Below are 19937 nucleotides of genomic sequence, written 5' to 3'. Positions count from 1 at the left end.
CTAGGAGTCACTCTTAACCTCCCTTCTCTCCCTCACTCACATATTTATTTTATTTTATTTTATTGAGTTATAGTCAGTTTACAATGTTGTGTCAAATTCCAGTGTAGAGCAGAATTTTTCAGTTATACATGAACATACATATATTCATTGTCACATTCTTTTTCACCATGAGCTACCACAAGATCTTGTATATGTTTCCCTGTGCTATACAGTATAATCTTGCTTAACTATTCTATATATAACCTGTCAGTATCTAGAAATTTTGAGCTCTCAGTTTGTCCCTCCCCACCCCCTGGCAACCACAAGTTTGTATTCTATATCTATGAGTCTGTTTCTGTTTTGTATTTTTGTTCATTTGTCTTTTTCTTTTCTTTTTTCTTTTTTAGATTCCACATATGAGCGATCTCATATGGTATTTTCCTTTCTCTTTCTGGCTTACTTCATTTAGAATGACATTCTCCAGGGACATCCATGTTGCTGCAAGTGGCATTATGTTGTCAGGTTTTATGGCTGAATAGTATTCCATTGAATAAATATACCACATCTTCTTTATCCAGCCATCTGTCGATGGACATTTAGGCTGTTTCCATGTCTTGGCTATTGTAAATAGTGTTGCTATGAACATTGGGGTGCAGGTGTTTTTTGAAGTAGGGTTCCTTCTGGATATATGCCCAGGAGTGGGATTACTGGGCCATATGGTAAGTCTATTCCTAGTGTTTTGAGAAATCTCCATAGTGTTTTCCACAGTGGCTGCACCAAACTGCATTCCCACCAGCCATGTAGGAAGGTTTACTCCCTCACTCATATTCATTCTAACATCTGGTCCTGTTGATTGTATCTCCTAAATATCTCAAATCCATTCTCTACCTTAACCCAAGCCACGGTACCTCCTGTCTACATGACTTTGGTAGCCTCTTCCTAAAACTACCTAACTCACTGCACTGATCTCCCAGAAACCACACATTCCCCCTCTCTTCCACTCAGAAGCCAGGGTGATCTTTTGGAAATGTAATTCTGAGAATGCCATTCTTCTGCTTAAAACCCTTCCACAGCTTCCACTGCTCTAAGAATAAAGATGAAATTCTTGAAATTAATGTGATATTGTGTAATCAACTGTACTTGAATTTTTTTTTTTAAAGAAAAGATAAAACTCTTTGTCCTGCTTCTTCAGATAGATGCCACGGTGGCCTTTCAGGACATGTTACTTCATGCCACAGGGCCTTTGCTAATGCTGTTCTCTCTGTTTGGAATTGTCACTTCCTTAGTAAAGCTTCTCTTATGGCTCAAAGTCAAGTGTCCCTACAATCAAATATCTAGTGTGGTTTCAGTTTTACAGTGATTGGTATGATCATGTGACTGATGCCTTTCTCCCTTAACTGAGGGGAGCTCTGTGAGCACAGGGACCAGGCTGGCCTGGCTCACCACAGCCACGCCCAGTGCACAGCCCAGCATCAAGAAGCAAGCAGACCATCAATAAATACTTGTCAAAGGAACAAATAAATGCATGGATGCGTGACCAGTGTTATTCTTTGTGTGAATCTTTATGAATATAAATTTACCATCTAAGACAAAATTAATTCTTGGGAAAGTGCTATTTTTCTTTAAAATCAGCTCTTAGAATATAGACGTAACATGCAATGAATCCTTTGTTACCCCCCTGTTCCTCTTAGATTTTAAAAAAAATTAAATATTCTGTTTGTCTAACAGTTTTATTTCACATTTCCCGAATGGTATATAATATTATTCCGCTTAGCATAGAATTTGAAATAAAGGAAATATTTTGGTTTTCTGTTTGAAACTTTTGGTTTCTCTTCTTTTTCTTTTCTTTTTTTTTTTTTCCCCCACTCATTTATTTGCATTTAAGCTTCTCCTTTTCCCTATTTAGCAAACTTTGCTTCCTACCAGGGGCCTTCTGGGATGGGAGGGGCTGCACTGGGGGCTGGAGCCCCGCCAGGGTGGTGAGGTGGTGCCGGGTAGTCATAGTGGCCGCATTGTCCAGGGCGGCGCCTGTTACTGTCAGAGCCCAGGGCCCCTCGGCTCCGGGTCTGGTACACATTGTCCTCGCTGCTGCTCCTCTGATGAGTTGTTCCTATCATTCTGAACTTGGCTTTGCAGTCTGAGTTATGCCTATCTTGTTTTTAAATTGAAGTATAGTTAATTTATAGTGTTGTATTAGTTTCAGTTGTACAGCGAAGTGATTCAGTTCTACATATACATATATATAAAACTATTCTTTTTCAGATTCTTTTCCATTATAGGGTATTACACAATATCGACTATAGTTCCCTGTGCTGTATAGTAGGTCACTGTTGTTTATCTGTTTTATATTTAGTAGTGTGTAGCTGTTAATCCCAAACTCCTAATATGTCCTTCCCCGACTCACCGCTTTCCCCTGTGGTATCCATAAGTTTGTTTTCTATGCCTGGGAGTCTATTTCTGATCTGTAAATAAGAAATTCATTTGTATCATTTTTTTAGATTCCACATAGAATTGATATCATGTGATATTTTCCTTTCTCTGACTTCCCTTAGTATGATAATGTCTAGGTCCATCCATGTTGCTGCAGATGGCATTATGTCACTCTTTTTTATGGCAGAGGTATTTGTGTCTTAACCTCAAATGCGACTTCGTATCTGTCCATATCTCCTGAGAAGGTTTTCTCTGATGCTTCAAGCTGAGGTAGACCTCGCCCCCTGGGTGTGGGCTCGACCTCTGGCTCCATCCTCCAGGAAAGGAAGGAGATGCTGCTTGTGGGGTGACTCAGACCCAGAGCTGAGCACACACTTGCTTCTTCTTTCTTCTCCTTCTCCCACTTGGAAGCCAGAAGCAGCATCACCCCTGCCCCCGCCCCCTACCACGGGCTCACGTGCTCTGGTGCTCCCAGGCTCTGAGCAGTTTCCCTCACAGGATCTTCTTCCCCCAGCACTCAAGCTCTAGTATTCTTCAGGCCACCACCTCAGCGTGTCCGCTTTGCACTTTGTCTCCCCTCCTTGGTGAATCTCTACTCTGAAATACACAGTGCCAATCCAGACCTCCATCCTGAGGTTTAGATGAATAAATTCAACACCTATTTACAGATTTCGCCATTCACCGCTGTTTCCATTGAACATAAAAGTGTAACAGGCAAAATAAGAAGGGTGACAAGTCCATAGGAAGCCCTATTCCTTTGGGGCAGAGAGCCTTGCAATGGCCTCCAGTTCCCATCACCTGGGAACTATTTGCCTGTATCACCAAACCGGGGTCATGCTTTCTCTGCAGTGGGGACAGATTGCAGTAATTACCCTCCTGTGTGGTCACGTCTTTCAGATGTGGCAAGTGACATTCTTGTCACACCACCAATGTAGCCCAGGGTATTAGTAGGCATGATACACTCCATATATTCTCTCTTCTAACTCCAGAAGAAATGTTCCCATTAGTAATATCCATGGGGAGACGCCTCTGAAAATCCAATGATAGAAATGTTCAGGCTCTGGTGTACATTTGATATTGAATGTTGTTTTATAAACTTACCCTTATGCTTGGGCACTATTTACAATTAAATGATTGACTGCAGTGTAGTTATCAATTATAAAACGTCTGTTTGCTTTACAAAAGAAACATGGGCCCTGGAAGTCCTTGGTTTGGTACTTAATTTAATTAGTGAATTTAATGCATGTCTCCTAGATTGCTCATTTTACACGTTTGCTAAAGGACGGTGGCTAGCTTGTCAGAAAGAATTACCTACAAATTGGCTAATTAATTACTTCAACCCTTATGCAATGAGGTTCACATAGAAATAGAAAAGGACATTCTAAGGATGAGGAAAAAAACAAAAAACAAAAAAACTGCAAGGCCATCATACTGCTTGTCAGGATCTCTAAAGAAATGTCTGTTTGCAGACACTCAGTCAGTAAAAGAACTGCTTGACTGATAAAGCAGATTGGCTTCAGGAAAAAATATATATATGAAAATTTTCATTACTTCTGATCTAATTAGAGTGGAAATATACAGTAGCAAAAACTAACTTTAAAGCATTTAATATAAATGAATATTCACAGATATGAACAGTGCCCATGTGTAACAACTGAAAAAAAAAAAGAACCAAATTAAAGACAACATCTATGCAAGGTTATTTATATGTTTACCAGGCAAAATGAGAGAAAAGAAGTCCAGGTATTTTTTAATCTATAGGAAAATGCTAGCAGAAAAATACGAAGCTATGTGGAGTGAGCACTGCAGATACCCCCAGATCGTCCCCCCAGATCCCCCCTTCAGAAGGGAGACTTTCATTCTCCCAGCTGCTGGGGGTGCTGTTGGCTGAAGGCTCACGGGTGGGTGTCTCCCCAGGATGTGCCTTCAGGTGGAGGAGATTCCTTGACCTTAGGATGTGGCCACATGCCCCTCTCATTTATCCAGGGACAGACTGCATCCATGACTGACCTCTCCACCTGCCAACCCTCCCTCTCCCATCCCCCACACATCAATTTAGAATCTTCTAGAAGGGCCACCCTAATCTCAGAGCTCCACATAGACTAGGCTGAGGCCCCTGTTGCAACTGCTTCGAAGTTCCCTTCTCCCTCAGCCCAGTCCCGTGTTCCTCACACTGCCCCTGAGTGCACTTTCTAGCAAACTTCCTGCAGGCAAATCTCCTCCTGTTTTTTGGGGAACCTGACCTGTGACAATATGTGACTTCCAAATCACTATAGGGGATGAGGACAAAGCAAATATAGTCCTTACAGCTAAAGCAAAATTTTAAAATTGAAACTCCAAATAATTTTTATAAAGAGTATTCTTTTTTTTTTTTTTGACCAAAAGCTTGGAATGAGCTAACAAGAGACGGGTACATGTTAAAATCTCCTCTGTTAGAAGACAGACTCCCCCAGTGGATTAAAAAAATCAAAATCTAACTGTGTCCTATTCTGTCAGCATTATTTGTTTCATAGATATCAGCTGAGGTCATCGTGACCTTTTAAAGTTAAAATAAAATTGGCACAAGCCTTTAGTTCTCCGTCCTTAGGAAGCACAGCGCCCTCCTCTGATACTTCTGCAAATTCCTGGGCACTTAAACTCTTCCCACCACACCGGTCACCTCTGGACACTTGATCTCATTCATGACTCACCACGGTTGTTTTCCTCTTTTCACACCCACCGCCCATCCTCAAGCCCATTCCTTGATTCTCCCAGGAACCTCGCACACATACCAGAGGTAATCAGTCTATGCGGCTGGCCTGGGGTGGGGGCGATTGTTTTAAACCACGTAGATACAGGCAACTTAAAACTGGAATTGATATTCGTGTTCTTAAAAGTTTTTTGATGGCTAGAAGCAGCTTCTCATGGTTGTCTCCGGAATATAGACAATTCCATCTCTAAAATCCACTAATAAAATACTTTTCATCCTAGTTTCTTGTTCAAAGAAATTTGAAAATTACTGAGAAGTCCAACAATAGGTGAGGTGTTACTTAAATTATGGTGGGAAACTGGAGAAATATTTTAATATTTTATTTTCAAATAATATTCAAAATATTCTTGGTATTATAAGTAAAAATAGTTTAAAACATAATTGTGTATAGTCAATTGTATATATTTTGTGACCTTATGTATATAATTTCACATATAGTAATAGAAAAGATTGGAAAGAAATATACTAAACGGTTAACTGTAGTTCCCAGGTAGTAGATTAATGATGTATCTGTTCTATTTTCACTACTTCTCTGAATTTTTTAATTTAAAAAAATGAATGCATTCTGCTCTTAGGCCCAGTAAACAACACTATTTTGAAATACTTATTGGGGGTTTACTGTGGGGTTTAGAAATACCTTAATTATTTGGGGGTTGGAAAAAAGCAGTCATTTTTATTAATTACTTTATCCTCAAGCCTGTTAATTTTTTATAAGGATGGGAAATCAGGGCCTTCTGAAAAGGATGGCAACATTTCCCCTTGCTTTTCTGAGTATTTGTTGAGACAAAGAAGGGGGGCTAGAGGGAGAAAGAGATTGATTTACACCTGGAAAGTAATAAAAAATTAATGGATTGGTTCTATGCTCTGAAATTCATAGATGGTAGGATTTTGTATTAAATACAATTAATTTGTATTTTTTTTCCTCCTGGTGGGGAGAGGTAATTAGGCCTATTTATTTTTAGCGGAGGTACTGGGGATGGAACCCAGGACCTCATGCATGCTAAGCATGTGCTCTACACTTGAGCTACACCTTCTCCCTAATTTGCATTTGTAATATAATTGTATTAAATATTATTTTGTATTAAATACAAAGAATACCCCTATTATCGCAGGTGCAGTTGTCTAATTTATCTTTTTTATAAATTCTCTGTCAACTATTGGTAAACCGTAGAGGTAATGTGTTCTTTTATAAACTGAAAAAACATTAATGTTGCTTTTCTAAGAGAACATGACCTCTAAATTACAGAAACAGGTATAGTCAGAGTGTCGCAGTGGTCTCCTCTATGGAAGGGTAATACTAGTAACTAGGTCCCTGATCGGTGTCCATATAAGACTAAGAAAGTACAGTGTTCTTCCTTGACGGACAGGATAGGACTTTCCTTCCACATCACGCATTTTCCCCCTTGCCACCATTCCTCACCCCCCTCCCTCAATTACCCCCATTAAAATGGCTTCCCTGTAACATAACCGTGCTCTGTGGGCTCAGATGAACCAGCCTACTGTCCCAGGAACATGAAGGCACTGATTGCAAAAGGCATTGAGAAAGGCACTGGCTTGTAATTAATAAGCCAGTGCTCACTAAGGACGCAAAAGATGGATAATGGGTCAAAGCAGCTCTTATTAAGACGTCTCGCCTTTCATAAAGTCTAAGGAAATGGAAGGAGGAAAAGCATTTTTCCTAATTGGCTTCAAAGTTTCCTTTCACCCACTATTCAAAATCTCTCAGGAAGAAGAAGATTTCTTGTTCTGGCATTTTCCTCATCTCAAGCCAGCAACACCCTCTTTGTCAAGGCAGGAGTTGGATCCACAGAGGACTGTGTTTCCAAAAGTGGGGTTTGGAGCTACTTAGAGCAGAACCACGATGCAGAATCTTACAATGCAGACCCCAGGCGTCCCCCAGAGATTCTGACTCAGCACATCCAAAGCAAGCCTGGGAATCCTCGTGTTTTACAAGCTCGCCACTGATCCCCTGGCACACGAACAGCTGAGAACCGCACGGCAGTGCTGTGTTACCATTTTAACAAACCCTTGGCAGTTTTAAGGTGCAAGGGCTGGGTAACTCCCTAAAGCCCATGGTTCCCAGGACCTCTGTTTTTACAAACACCCACAGAATGTTTTTATCCCTTTAACAAAACATCTTACTTTATGCACTATAATCCTTAGGAAACTGATGAGAAGGATGGAGATCTCAGGAAATCATCTCATCTCTCTCCTTCCTTCAAGACTGAATATAAATTTGGTGCCAACTTGGAGTTTAGGCTTCCTGTGTCATTAGTTCAGAATCACTAGTGATAATAGTAAATATTCCCAGAACACATCATTTAATGTGTACTTAAAATATTGTTTGATGCAACCGTATAAATCTGTATCAGAATGACAATTACATGTGCATGTTTGTGTATCTTGAGCCCCCAAACCAAATGCAAGACCTAGAACACAGTTTTTGAAATTTTTTTTATTATTATAAACATAATACAGAGTTACACAATATTCAAACATTACAGAAATACTTAAGGTAAAAAGTGAAAATCTACCATAATCCCCAAAGCAAACAATCTCTCTGTGTCTGTATGTATATATGTGTATATATTCAGCTTTTTCTATATGTATGGAACATTCTTAACATAAATGAAATTTTATAAAATACAGTGTGATACAATTTGGCAATATATTAGACTTGTTTCCATGGTAGGACTTACTTCCTTTAATAGCTGGATAGCATTTCACTAAGTGGCTGTATGATGGTTTATTTAATTATTCTTGCAAGTAATCAGTTTGTTCAATGTTTTTATTACAAATAGTGCTATAAGGAACACGCTCGTTCATAGTCTTCAGATTTCTGCCCATTTTTCCCTCTTTCAGGATGTCTTCCCTGACCCCTGAGTTAGTTTTGCTGTCCTAATACATGCTTTCATAGCTCCACAGACCTCTCCACCATTGCCAGATCCAACTCAAATTTTACACACACTTGTGTGAATATTTGATGAAAGTCTGAGGCCTCTACCAGATTCTGAGCTTCATGTGTCCAGGGTTATATCTGTTTTTACTCCCCATGCATCCCCTGTGCCCAGCATGGTGTCTGGTAAGTTGTGGGCTCATGATAAATGTTTTCCAAGTGTGCTAATAAACCTCCTTGTCCATTTCAGAAGTGGTTTCTGTAGGATAAGCTCCTATAGAAAACATATTGGAAATTTTGAACCAAAAAGTGTGAGTTTTATTGTTAACAGATTTTGAGTTTATATTCATAAAAATATTATTCATCATAGAAAAGCTTCGTGTGCTTTCCTAGACAAGGGACATGATATATACAGTAGTGTATATTAGTATGTGATTTAAAAATTAGTATTTGCATATTGGGGTTGGTACTAGAAATTTTTACATATGGCATGCATAATCAAAGAGTGTTGGGATCACCATGTTAGAGGAGAGAGATGCTTGAAGAAGGCAAGATGGGGCCCCAGAAGTAGGCATCAAAGCCCTCCACTGTCTCAACTCAACCTTCCCTTTCAGCCTGGTCTCCCAGTTTTGGGCCCATGCGATTTGTATTTTAGCTTTGTCATATGTTCTTTTATCCCCCACCCACCCTTCCCTTTCCCCTCCATTCTACTTCTGTTCATATCTGGAATGCATTTCTCCCTAGTCTCCTGGTCTCTTCACTGTAGACCAAATGTGATTTCCATCATAAAGCTTTCAGGATGCTCAGCTGGGATTAGTGACTTTCTCTTGTGTGCTCCGAAGGCCTTTCTTCCTAGTACTATTCCAGCCCTTACTATGTAGGGACTTACATAACAGTTATTAGCAAGCCTCTCAAAATTAGGTTGTAAAGTCCTTTGGGGTGAGTAGACATTGTGACAGACAGATGAAAGATAGAGAGAGAGAGATAGAGACTGTGAATGAACCATTCATTATTTATCAAATACATATTTATAGGGTGCTTTCTAATGTTTTAGGCTCAGGGGATCATTATCTTTAAAGAACTTGAGTCTAAAGCAGAGGGAATGAATATATGTATATTCATGTATGACTGAAAAATTGTGCTGTACACCAGAAATTGACACAACCGTGCAAAGTGACTATAACTCAGTACAAAAAATAAAGTTAAAGCAGAAGGAATGGGGTGACAGTAAGTAATGTCTAATAACATTTTGCATTAGATATCCCAATAATTTGAAATTGGGTTTCTGACTGAATTTATTTCATTACGCTAATACGTTCTCAATGAGTCTTTCAGTGTGTTCATTAATTTATAACATCATCATTTTTACATTATAAATTCAGGGTTTAAGAATTTTATTGACTCCTCAAAGTTATATCTGCCAGTAAGAGTGGTGACCTCCCGAGTGATAGAAAGAAGTTTTGTTTGCAGCCACTAACCTACCAGGCTTTACCGAGAGGTGCTCTCAAGAGGGAGGTGATAATGATTCCTCATTCGCTGTTCTTTTTAAAATAAAACAGAATAAATAAATAAAATAAAAGTAACTCTCTCCTAAAACAACAGAAAACTCAGTCTCTACAAATAAAATAGAGCAGGACTTGATAAACCTTGGCTTTCATTTTCACTGTTGGTCGCTACTGCTCATCACAATTGGGTCCATCTTTGACTTCATCCCTAATCTTGATTAGAAAACTTACTTCTATAAAATTTCTCCTAGTTTTGGCCAAGTTTCTGGGAATTCAGACCAGTTTGGCAAAAAAAAAAAAAATTGTAGTTTCTTACAGTTGTCAGTGCCTTTCTACTTTTACAGCCAATAATCAGGCTATTTAGGGTATTGGTGCTAACTAATCAAGTCTGTATTATCTTTTTAGTAATATCCCATTCTGAGTCTCTCGCCTTGCCTCCCCTCATGCAAACTAGAGAAAACAAACTAACTAACCATATATTTTTACTGAGTAGAAAAGGCAGAACTTTTTTGGTTAAACCTTTTCAAATCAGAAGGTTTCTGTACAACTAACTTCCCCTAAATTTTCAACTACTTATTCTTTTCCATTTGAGAGAGAAAAGTTTTGCTTTCCTTCTCTGTTACTCAACCCCTCCTTTAGCCATTTTTTCCCCAAAGTCACTTCTCTTATTAATTCCCTAATAATGTGCAGTTTTTAAACTGCTTGTGATGTGTTCTTTCTTAATAGCATGTGGTCATCACTCGAATCATGAAATAGTTTTAGATACACAAGAAGAGATTAGAACTGCTCCTGGCTTTCAGATTTTCAAACAGAAACTTATCTCACTATCCTCTCAAAAGAAAATAAAAATAAAAACTTATATTGCTTGTTTTTTCCACTCTTGTCATTCCATTAAACACTGAGTGAGGTGCATGACAGGTGCTGGGAAAACCCGTGTTGTTACTAACATGTTTGATTTACAACATATATGGAGTTGATCTGTTAACTTCTTAAAATTTTTTCTTAAAACAATTTACAAGAGGAAACCTACAGCCCAGAAGTTTATGTTCTAATTTTTCTTATTTGAAAGTAACTTTCCTTACCTCCTGTGGATTTATAAAATGTGGTTGTTGATCTGTATTCAGTTAATGAAGAGTGACTCTGAAAGTTTTTATAGAATAGGAAAAAAAAATGGCTGAACCAGCAAAACTTCTTTTTTGGGGAGGCAGAGGTAACTAGCTTTATTTATTTATTTATTTATTTATTTATTTATTTATTTATTTAAACAGATTTATTGAAGATTGAACCCAGGACCTCGTGCATGCTAAGCATGCACTCTACTACTGAGTTATACTCCCCTCCCACAAATTTCTTAGATATGTAAAGTTGTGCAAGACACCTGGAAATGTTAATATCAACAAAAATATTAACCAAAAAAAGAATTTTCCGAGCAAGAAAGTGACCGAGTAGCATATAGCTACAGATGAAAGAAGTCTCTTTGATTTTTACAAATGATACGTGACCCCTATTTGTGCAGGTGGAGACTCAACTTTGAGGCTCTATGTCAGGAGCAGTGACCAGTAAACACCCTCAGGAGATGTAACCCCCTAAAGAATCTGCATGTACCTGAGAAATAGGAAGCTGGTCGATATTAAGCCCTAGGCAACAATGATGACCAGATGTCTCATTCCTGTTTCTCTAATGATAGCAGGCCCCACCGCAGAGGATGCTCAGCCTGCATGTTTGCGGTTAAGTGGCTGCTACATTCTCTCCAGTTACTAAGGGATTTATGTTACATGTGAGGGAAAACTTCCTGACAGCAAACTAGTTGAATATTCAGATGGGAAGTATGTCCAGTATATTTTAGGTATTGCCCTAAATGACCGACTCTTCAAATGTGTTCCCATTATAGAAATGTTCTATTCTTACTGTCTTTATCAAATGTTATTTTTGAAGAAAGACTTGTTTAACCGACTGGACTGTAATCTCTGTCCCCCTTAGCTTTTGTATCCCTAATACCTGGCAAAGTGCCTGACATTAGAAATTTGATAAATGTTGACTGAATTAAATTTGAAAGGTGTTATTATTTGGTAATTTCCATAAAACTTTTCCATTCCATTGATGGAGATCCTGTGGGAAAGAAAGGTTTCAATTTTTGCTAAAGCAATAAAACGTCTTTGACTAAGGAGAAAGACCAAAATTACATAAAGACCCACATCAAATTTCTATAGAAAGGTGTTTTATTTTTCTTTTGGTTTGCATTGTACAGTGAAAGATCATAAGGTATTTTTAAAAAAATAGTGGTTAAGATAAAATAATTAGTAATGCCAATAATTAGTAAGTAATACTTAACAGTAGTAAGTCTTATTTGGCCTGTGGAGAGGGTTTATTCTAGATCATTTCAATATATGTTTGGAAAGGCCTATTTTTTAAATATTATAACACATTTTAATAAATGAAGGCATTTAAACTTTACTCTCTTTCAGTCCAAAAATGGATAGCATAGGGTCTATAACATGTATGGAGAATTTAGCATAAAAAGTCTTGATTTGTATCTGAAAGCAGGCATGCTCTGGTTTCTTCTTTTCCTTCATTCCATTAAGCTGGAATCACAGACAATTCAAGGCAAATCACATGAGACCCTGGGTCCTCGATGCTTTTTTCAGAGCGCTTCCAAGTGGTCTCACTTGGACAATGCCGTATCCTGGTTCTGAATGCAGGTGTGGAAGGTTTGTGACTCTGTGTCAAGGGGATTGAACCCTCTGTTATTCTCTATTATTCTAGGCTTAAGGAACCACAGGTCTGTAGACATAGCCCCTGCCAGGCATTCATATGAAGAAACCATCATATCAGCACACAAGTATTATTTTCATCCCAGAATATGCACCACTTTGTGACAGCAGATCCAGCCTGCTGTCTAATAGACACCAGAGTATTCAGTCCCCTGCTGTCATCCCGGCCTTCCACATCTGTGCCTTTTTTCTACTGGCCGAGTGGCTAGGATCTGTCCCCAACACAGCTTTCAGAGTCTCTTTGTCTCACACCTCTTAGGAAATTCATACATTTTTACAGACAGGAAACCAGACTTGTATTGTAATAAATCTATCTTTATTAAATATCCAGTCTTAGCGAATTCATCAGGCAGATGAGTGTGTTATCTTTCCTTCCTGCCAGAGCACATGCTCAAGCCTTTCTTTTCATCCACGTGTTTAATGATGTGTCAACCCCACTGTCCGGAAACTTGCATTCTGCTTCACAAGGGCAGTCGATAGACTGTCCATGTTGTCCCTTTTGTCTTTTTCTAATAAGTTCTTCCAGCAGAGCTAAAAAGAATAAAAAACAAAAAACAAAAAACTATGACCTTTTCAATACATCATTTGAACCAAAGTTCAGGACAAATTAAGAACAAGATCGAGATAAGTTTGTGGCACACACACAAACGTTGGCTCAACTTCCTTTAAAAAATACTTTATTTCATGGCCTGAACTATCTTATTTACTTTGGGTATAGACTAAGTGGCATGTGTGTATATAAAAAAGTAATAAGCAGAAAATATTAATAGAATGCCACCAAATATACTGTGCAATGCATTTTAGTTTTTCATTTAAAGAATCAACAAAGCACAGAAGACACGAGAACTATCAGAATGTATTTATTCTGTTTCTTAGCGTGTCATTTTTCCAGGCAGCGAACACAGAAATAAGGGTTCTTTCAGCCAAGACTATCACAATTCATCTGCATCCTAAAGGCACAGAGCCTTTTCGGAACAATCATCACATTGTCCTTTCAGCAATAATACACTATAGCACTTTTCGATTGTTTCCACAGAGTCAAGGGGATTCATCCAACAGTAATAGCCGTGGGCAGAGCAGCAGCTACACCAGTGTGAACACATCCTTTATAGCTTCTGGTGGGGAAATGCAGAACTGGGTAACAGAGGCACGATGTGACCCATTATTCCAAGCTATTCTGGCCATGCTTGAGAGGCAGGTGGCACTTTCCAGAAAATTAGAATCAAATAAAATAGATCCTTTTGCTCAAGAGCCTAACATCTATGCCGCCAAACCCTGTATTTATTTAGTCTCGCTCTAAACTGCCCGTGTGTAGTTCGCCTTTGGTCACATCCAGGAACGCCAAGAGTCCTCAGTCCCCGAGGAGAGACAAAGTGGCCTGTTCTGAAACCCTCTGTGGCTTGATAGCGGTTCAGACAGCACTTTGCTTCACACTGCTTTCTAATTCTCCTCGTCCTGTCTCCTACCCCTTCATCAAGATGATGGAAGTGAGGTTTGACCTCTTTTCTCCTTCAGTGATGCACCTGATTGGACCAATGTGGGAAGAAGAGATGCTCTGAGGGGAAAAAAAAAAAAAAAGATCATACGCAGACTTGCATCCATTTACAGTCATAGCCACAGAATCAACCCAGTCTGACCTGGCCTGCTGAGAGGAGATTACTTCCCAGGTCTTCATTAGAGCACAGAATCCATGTAATTCAGTTGCTAAGGTTGCTACCTTTCTGTAGGTGCAATCACATTCAGGCTTCAGTCCTTTGTACCCATCTTCCCCCCTCCAAAAAAAAAAAAAAAAAAAAAGAAAAAACAAGAATCACAGGTTGAGTTTGGGCACCTCATTCTTTACCTGCAGGGTCCTAACCTGTGGTTACAGCTGCCCGGCTCCCATACACCCACAGATCTTGGCTGGCTGATTTCAATAATGATTCTGTGGCAAAGGCAGGAACTTTTGTTTTGTTTTGTTTTGTTTTCCAATTCCTTCATCATCTTTTCAGACTGTCAGAGCAATATGTGCTCACCTTAGAAAATCCAAAAAGTATAGACAGTTATAAAGGAACAAAATAGGGCTGCCACCTGGAGATAAACCTATTAACAGATTTACCTACTCGAATGGTTTTTCCTGGTTCAAGAGTTTATCAACAATGGGACTGGCCAGTAAGCCTCGCCAAAGCCTTGCTATTGATTCTCGGCTTCCTCCTCAACAACTCTGGAATGTAGTGATGTTTCTCACACTTCATTGTAGCTGCCTATTTGTTTGTTCATGCCCATCCTTAAGGGAGTGTCTATCACATTGTAGTTGGTCAATAAACATTTTTTAAAAAATTGGGGTAATTTTGGTTCATAACGTTATGTAAGTTTCATGTGCACAATATTATATTTCTGCTTCTGTGTACACCACAGCGTGCTCACCTCCCAAAGCTGAGTTTCCATCCATCACCAGTTGATGCCCTTTACCCATTTCACCCTTCCCCCTACATCCCCACACGTTCCCCTCTGGTAACCACTACTCTGTTCTCTGTATATACATGTTGGTTTTCATTTGGTTTGGATCGTCCATTTGTTGTTTGCTTGCTTTTTATATTCCACATATGAGTGAAATCACCCGGTATTTGTGACATTTTACTTAGCATAATACTTTCAAGGTCCATCCATGTTGTTGCAGATGGCAAGAGTTCATCTTTTTTATGACTGAGTAGTATTCCATTGTGTGTGTACACACATCTTCTTTATCCTTTCATCTATCGATGGGCAGGTTGTTTCCATATCTTGGCAATTGTAAACAATGCTGTGATGAACATAGGGGTGCATATATCTTTTCAAATCAGTGTTTTCATATTTTTTGGATAAATACTATACAGAAATGGAATTGCCAGATCATATGATAATTCTATTCTTAATTTTTTGGAGAAATCTCTGTATTCTTTTCCATAGTGGCTGCACAAATTTACATTCCCACCAACAGTACACAAGGGTTCCCCTTTCTCTACATTCTTGCCAGTGCTTGCCATTTCTTGCCTGTTTGATAATAGCCATCCTAACAGGTGTGAGGTGATACCTCACTGTGGTTTTCCTGTGCATTTCCCTAATGATTAGTGGTGCTGAACATCTTTTCATATGTCCATTGGCCATCTGTATGTCTTCTTTGGGAAAAATGTCCATTTCAGCAATTCTGCACATGTTTAAATGGGGTTGTTTATTTTTTGTTGTTGAGTTGTAGGAGTTCTTTATATATTTTGGATATTAACCCCTTATCAGATAGATGATTTGCAAATATCTTCTCCCATTTTGTAGGTTATCTTTGCATTATGTTGATGGTTTTCTTTGCTGTGCAGAAGTTTTTAGTTTGATATAGTCCACTTGTTTATTTTCACTTTTGTTTCCCTTGCCTGAGGAAACTTATCCAAAAAGATATTGCTAAGACCTGTGTCAAAAAATGTACTGCCTGCACTATCTTCTAGGAGTTTTATGGTTTCAGGTCTTACATTCAAGTCTTTAGTCCATTTTGAGTTGGTTTTCGTGTGTGGTGTGAAATAGTGCTCTAGTTTCATTTTTGTGTGCGTGGCTGTCCAGTTTTCTCAACACTATTTATTGAAGAAACTATCCTTTCTCCATTGTATGTTCTTTTCTCCTTTGTCATAAATTAATTGTCCATATATATGTAGGACAATAAACATTTCTTCACTGAAGTAAAACAAATCAATGCAATTATCCAGCAGTGAATTTCTGGCCCAGAATCAAAAGTTTAGTTTGGGTTCACAGTTGTAGCCAAAAGCAAGTCAAGTTTTATCTGCCGAGGAATGCATATATTTTTCTTTCAGTATAAAATGTCTACTGTCTTACTTTAATAATCTGGATGGAATTCCCTGTCTCTGATGATTCTGACATTTCATAAATGTCCAGAAAAAGAAACAGAAAATAAGAAGGCACAAAATAATCAGTATTTAACAGTTTCTAGTTAGAGCATTTCCCACTGTTAATACAAATATCTTATTTTTAAACCTTGTTCATAACTCTGGGGAAAAAAAATCAAAAGGCAACAAGGTATATGATGGAGAAATCCAGCTCTGAAGGTGGAGGATATGGATTTAAAATTTGGTTTTGACATTTTCTTACCCCAAAGTTAATCAGGTTACTAAACCATCCAAAATTAAGAAAACACTTTCAGTTTCTTCACCTGGTGAAGTGCAGATAATGACCTCTTCACTGAGTTGTTTTTAGGATTAAATGAGGTAAAAGGCAAAAGCACCTGGCAGAAAACCTGATTATGCGGTAGGTGGTCAAAAACTGTTGGTTGAATCCGAAGGAATACGCTCTCTCACCTTATTTTCCTTTCAAGTTTATGCTAATTTCATTAAAAATTTAGACATCACAGACAAATTCATTTTACAAATTGCAAAAATTAACAACTGACGAATAGAATCTCAATGACCCCTACAGAATTTCAAAGTATTCACTGTTTTTAAAACTTCCACAAAAGAAATTCCAAACACAATAGATACAATGGTGAATTCGTCCACGTATTTTATGAAGAAACAATAAAGTTAACATGCATTTGCAGGGAGCACAAAGACAGAAAAAAACTTTCGCACTTATTTTATGACAACTGCATGAGCCTAACCCAAATCTGAAAATGGCATTAAATAAAATTTCCCTCATGCACAAAGAGGTAAATATAGATAAAATATTAACAGAGTAAACCCAGTGTTTATTTATTCCTTACACAAGGAATAAGGCATTTTGTTTAAGCTTCTTATCTTACTTTTAGGTGGTGCTTTTCTTCCACCAAATAATCATTTTATTTATTTACTTACTTATTTATTGGTACTCTGTGTGAGGAAAAATGATTTTACATTTTGAATTTTCTTTTCTGGAAGTGCCATTGTCTGGTTTTGGTATCAGGGTGATGGTGGCTTCATAGAATGAGTTTGGGAGTGTTCCCTCCTCTTCAGTCTCTTGGAACAGTTTGAGAAGGTTAGGTGTAAGTTTTTCTTTAATGTTTGGTAGAATTCCCCAGTGAAGCCATCTCGTCCTGGCCTTTTGTTTGTAGGGAGTTTTTTATTATTATTATTATAGATTCCATTTTACTTCTAATAATTAGTCCATTCAAATTATCTATTTCTTCTTGATTCAGTTTTGGTGGACTATATGTTTCTGGAAATTGCCCATTTTTTTCAAGGTTGTCTGATTTGTTGGCATATAATTGTTCATAGTATTCTCTTACGGTTTTTTGTATTTCTGTGGTATTAGTTGTAATTTCTCCTCTTTCCGTGCTTATTTTGTTTATCTGTGTCCTCTCTTTTTTCTTTTTGGTGAGCCTGGCCAGAGGTTTGTCAATTTTGATCACTCTTCTGAAAAACCAGCTCTTGGTTTCATTAAATTTTTCTATTTTTTAATCTCTATTTTATTTATTTCCTCTCTGTTGTTTATTATTTCTTTCCTTCTGCTGACTTTACGTTTTGTTCTTCTTTTTCTAATTCTTTGAGGGGGTAGGTTAGGTTGTTTGTTTGAGATTGTTCTTGTTTTTTTGAGGAAGGACTGTATCACTATGAACTTCCCTCTTAGGACTGCTTTTGCTGCATCCCATAGATTTTGTGTGGTTGTGTTTTCACTGTCATTTTTCTCAAAGTATTTTTTTAATTTCCTCTTTAATTTCATCATTGATTGACCCATTGGCTTTTTAGTAACATGATATCTAGTCTCCATCACAATTGTTTTTTTCTCACTTCTTTTTCTGTGGTTGATTTCTAGTTTCATGCCATTGTGGTCAGAAAAGATGCTTGAAATAATTTCTATCCTCTTAAATGTGTTGAGGTAGATTATTAGATATAATGAGGATATTAGGTAATTATTATCCTCCTCATTTGAGAAGAGGGACAACATTCAGACTCTGTCATTAGAGCTATATCTACATGAGACAACCATGTCTAGCATGCAGTATACTCTGGGTCAAAACATTTTTCCCCTTTTCCTTTTAATATAGAATTTTACACAGAATTTGCACGAGAGACAAGAGATTAGCTTTTTATCCAAATAGCTGATTAAGTCACACACTCTTGCTGCAGTGAAGCGGTGAAGACACACAATTCTCATCTTGAGATTTAAGACATTGGTGTAAAAATTCTAAGCAGAGGTGAGCTGTTGCATCTGGTGTCTCCTGGGGAAAGGACAGCAGATTGACCACCCAAGTGCCATCGGCTCCAATTCCCCATTGTCCAGGACACAGCCCACCAGCTTTCTCATTCCTGTCCCTGTGTGGGGTTGGCTGGACTCAGGGGACTGACTAAGTCTGCCAACATCATAAGAGGCGAAGTCAGTAAACCAGCAGGCCTGTGGGTTCATTTATAATGACAGATACAGTGTTTGGGTAAAGCAGACAGGGGCTTTCCACCCTCACCCCCTCCCCAGTCCACCCTCCACCTGCCATCGGTAAGCTCTGTGCAACACCAGTTTGTGAGAACTTGGTTTTGTAAGCCTTGAGTCAAAACAAGAGAAATTAGTTTTATAGTTCCAACGTTCAGTGGCACTGAGTGTGTTCTGTCCATTTCATTTAACTCTTTTGTTGCCTTTCAATGTCTCAGGTAAAATGAAATCCTTCTAGGCATTGTCATCGATAACAGTCTGGCCTGGGTACCACGACTGAATGTTTCAGTCAGGATTTTAGTGCCTGGATTGGTCAGACCATTTAACAGAAATGTTCACCTTACTGGGCAGATTCTTTGACCTTAAAAAAAAATGTTGTTTAATTAAAATAAAGGCTTTAAAAGTGATCCAAACAATACAGGCTGATCGCCATGGTCCTTAAGTAGACACAGTCTTAACCTGCCTGAGCCCCAGGTAGGGTAAGGTGCTTTGAATTGACCACCTGTGGTCTCTTGTCCACCTGTGGTCTCTTGCCCACATCTGTGGCCAGAGAGACTGGGCCTTATGAAGGAGGTGAAGCGGGGATATGGGGAGAGAAAAGGCCAGTGGCACAGAGGTGGCCTGGGGTGGACTTGTGAACACTGTAACTGAGGTCACCTTTCTCCTTTACTTGGTAAGGAAATCAAACATCGCTCATTGTTCAGTTTCACTTAGTTCCTCTTAGCTGCCATCCCTCACTTTGTGTTTCTGCCTTCTAACAAAAAAACATCAGCAGTGGAAACACCTTAAAGGACCATTTTTAAATAATATGTAAAATATGTAAAAGCTCTTAGATGTCCAAAGACTTCAAGTTAGCAAATTGTGTAGCAAAAACATCTCATATCTAACAGAAACTCTGCCTCCAAGAGAATGGCAGGACCCATGAATCCCATTTCAGATTAGAAGTTAGCAACATCGATCAACTCCATGACCAGTTTTCTCCTGACAAGTTGGGCTACTTTTTTTCTTTTAACTGAAGTATAATCAGTTTACAAAGTTGTGTCAATCTCTGGTGTACAGCTTAATGTTGCAGTCATACATATACATACATAGATTTGTTTTCATATTCTTCTTCATTATAGGTTAGTATAAGTATTGAATATAGTTCCCTATGCTATACAGTAGAAAGTTGTTTACTTTATATATGGTAGTTAGTATCTGCAAGTCTTGAACTTCCAATTTATTCCAAAATTGACACAATATTGTGAACT

At 38.4% G+C, this 19937-nt stretch overlaps 1 long non-coding RNA gene across 1 annotated transcript in view; it reads left to right on the top strand.

The window, feature by feature from the left end:
* The first annotated feature begins 5126 nt into the window (after window positions 1-5126).
* Window positions 5127-19937, top strand: part of LOC116661505 — a 45586-nt gene continuing 30775 nt past the window's right edge. Inside the window, exon 1 of the long non-coding RNA XR_004317386.1 lies at window positions 5127-5185. This is a non-coding gene — a long non-coding RNA (uncharacterized LOC116661505). The remainder of the gene's footprint in view (window positions 5186-19937) is intronic.

The sequence above is a fragment of the Camelus ferus genome, chromosome 35 (assembly GCF_009834535.1).
Source record: "Camelus ferus isolate YT-003-E chromosome 35, BCGSAC_Cfer_1.0, whole genome shotgun sequence".
Lineage (NCBI taxonomy): Eukaryota > Metazoa > Chordata > Mammalia > Artiodactyla > Camelidae > Camelus > Camelus ferus.
Note: the sequence above shows the minus strand (reverse complement) of the source record. Positions and strands in the feature narration are given on the sequence as shown.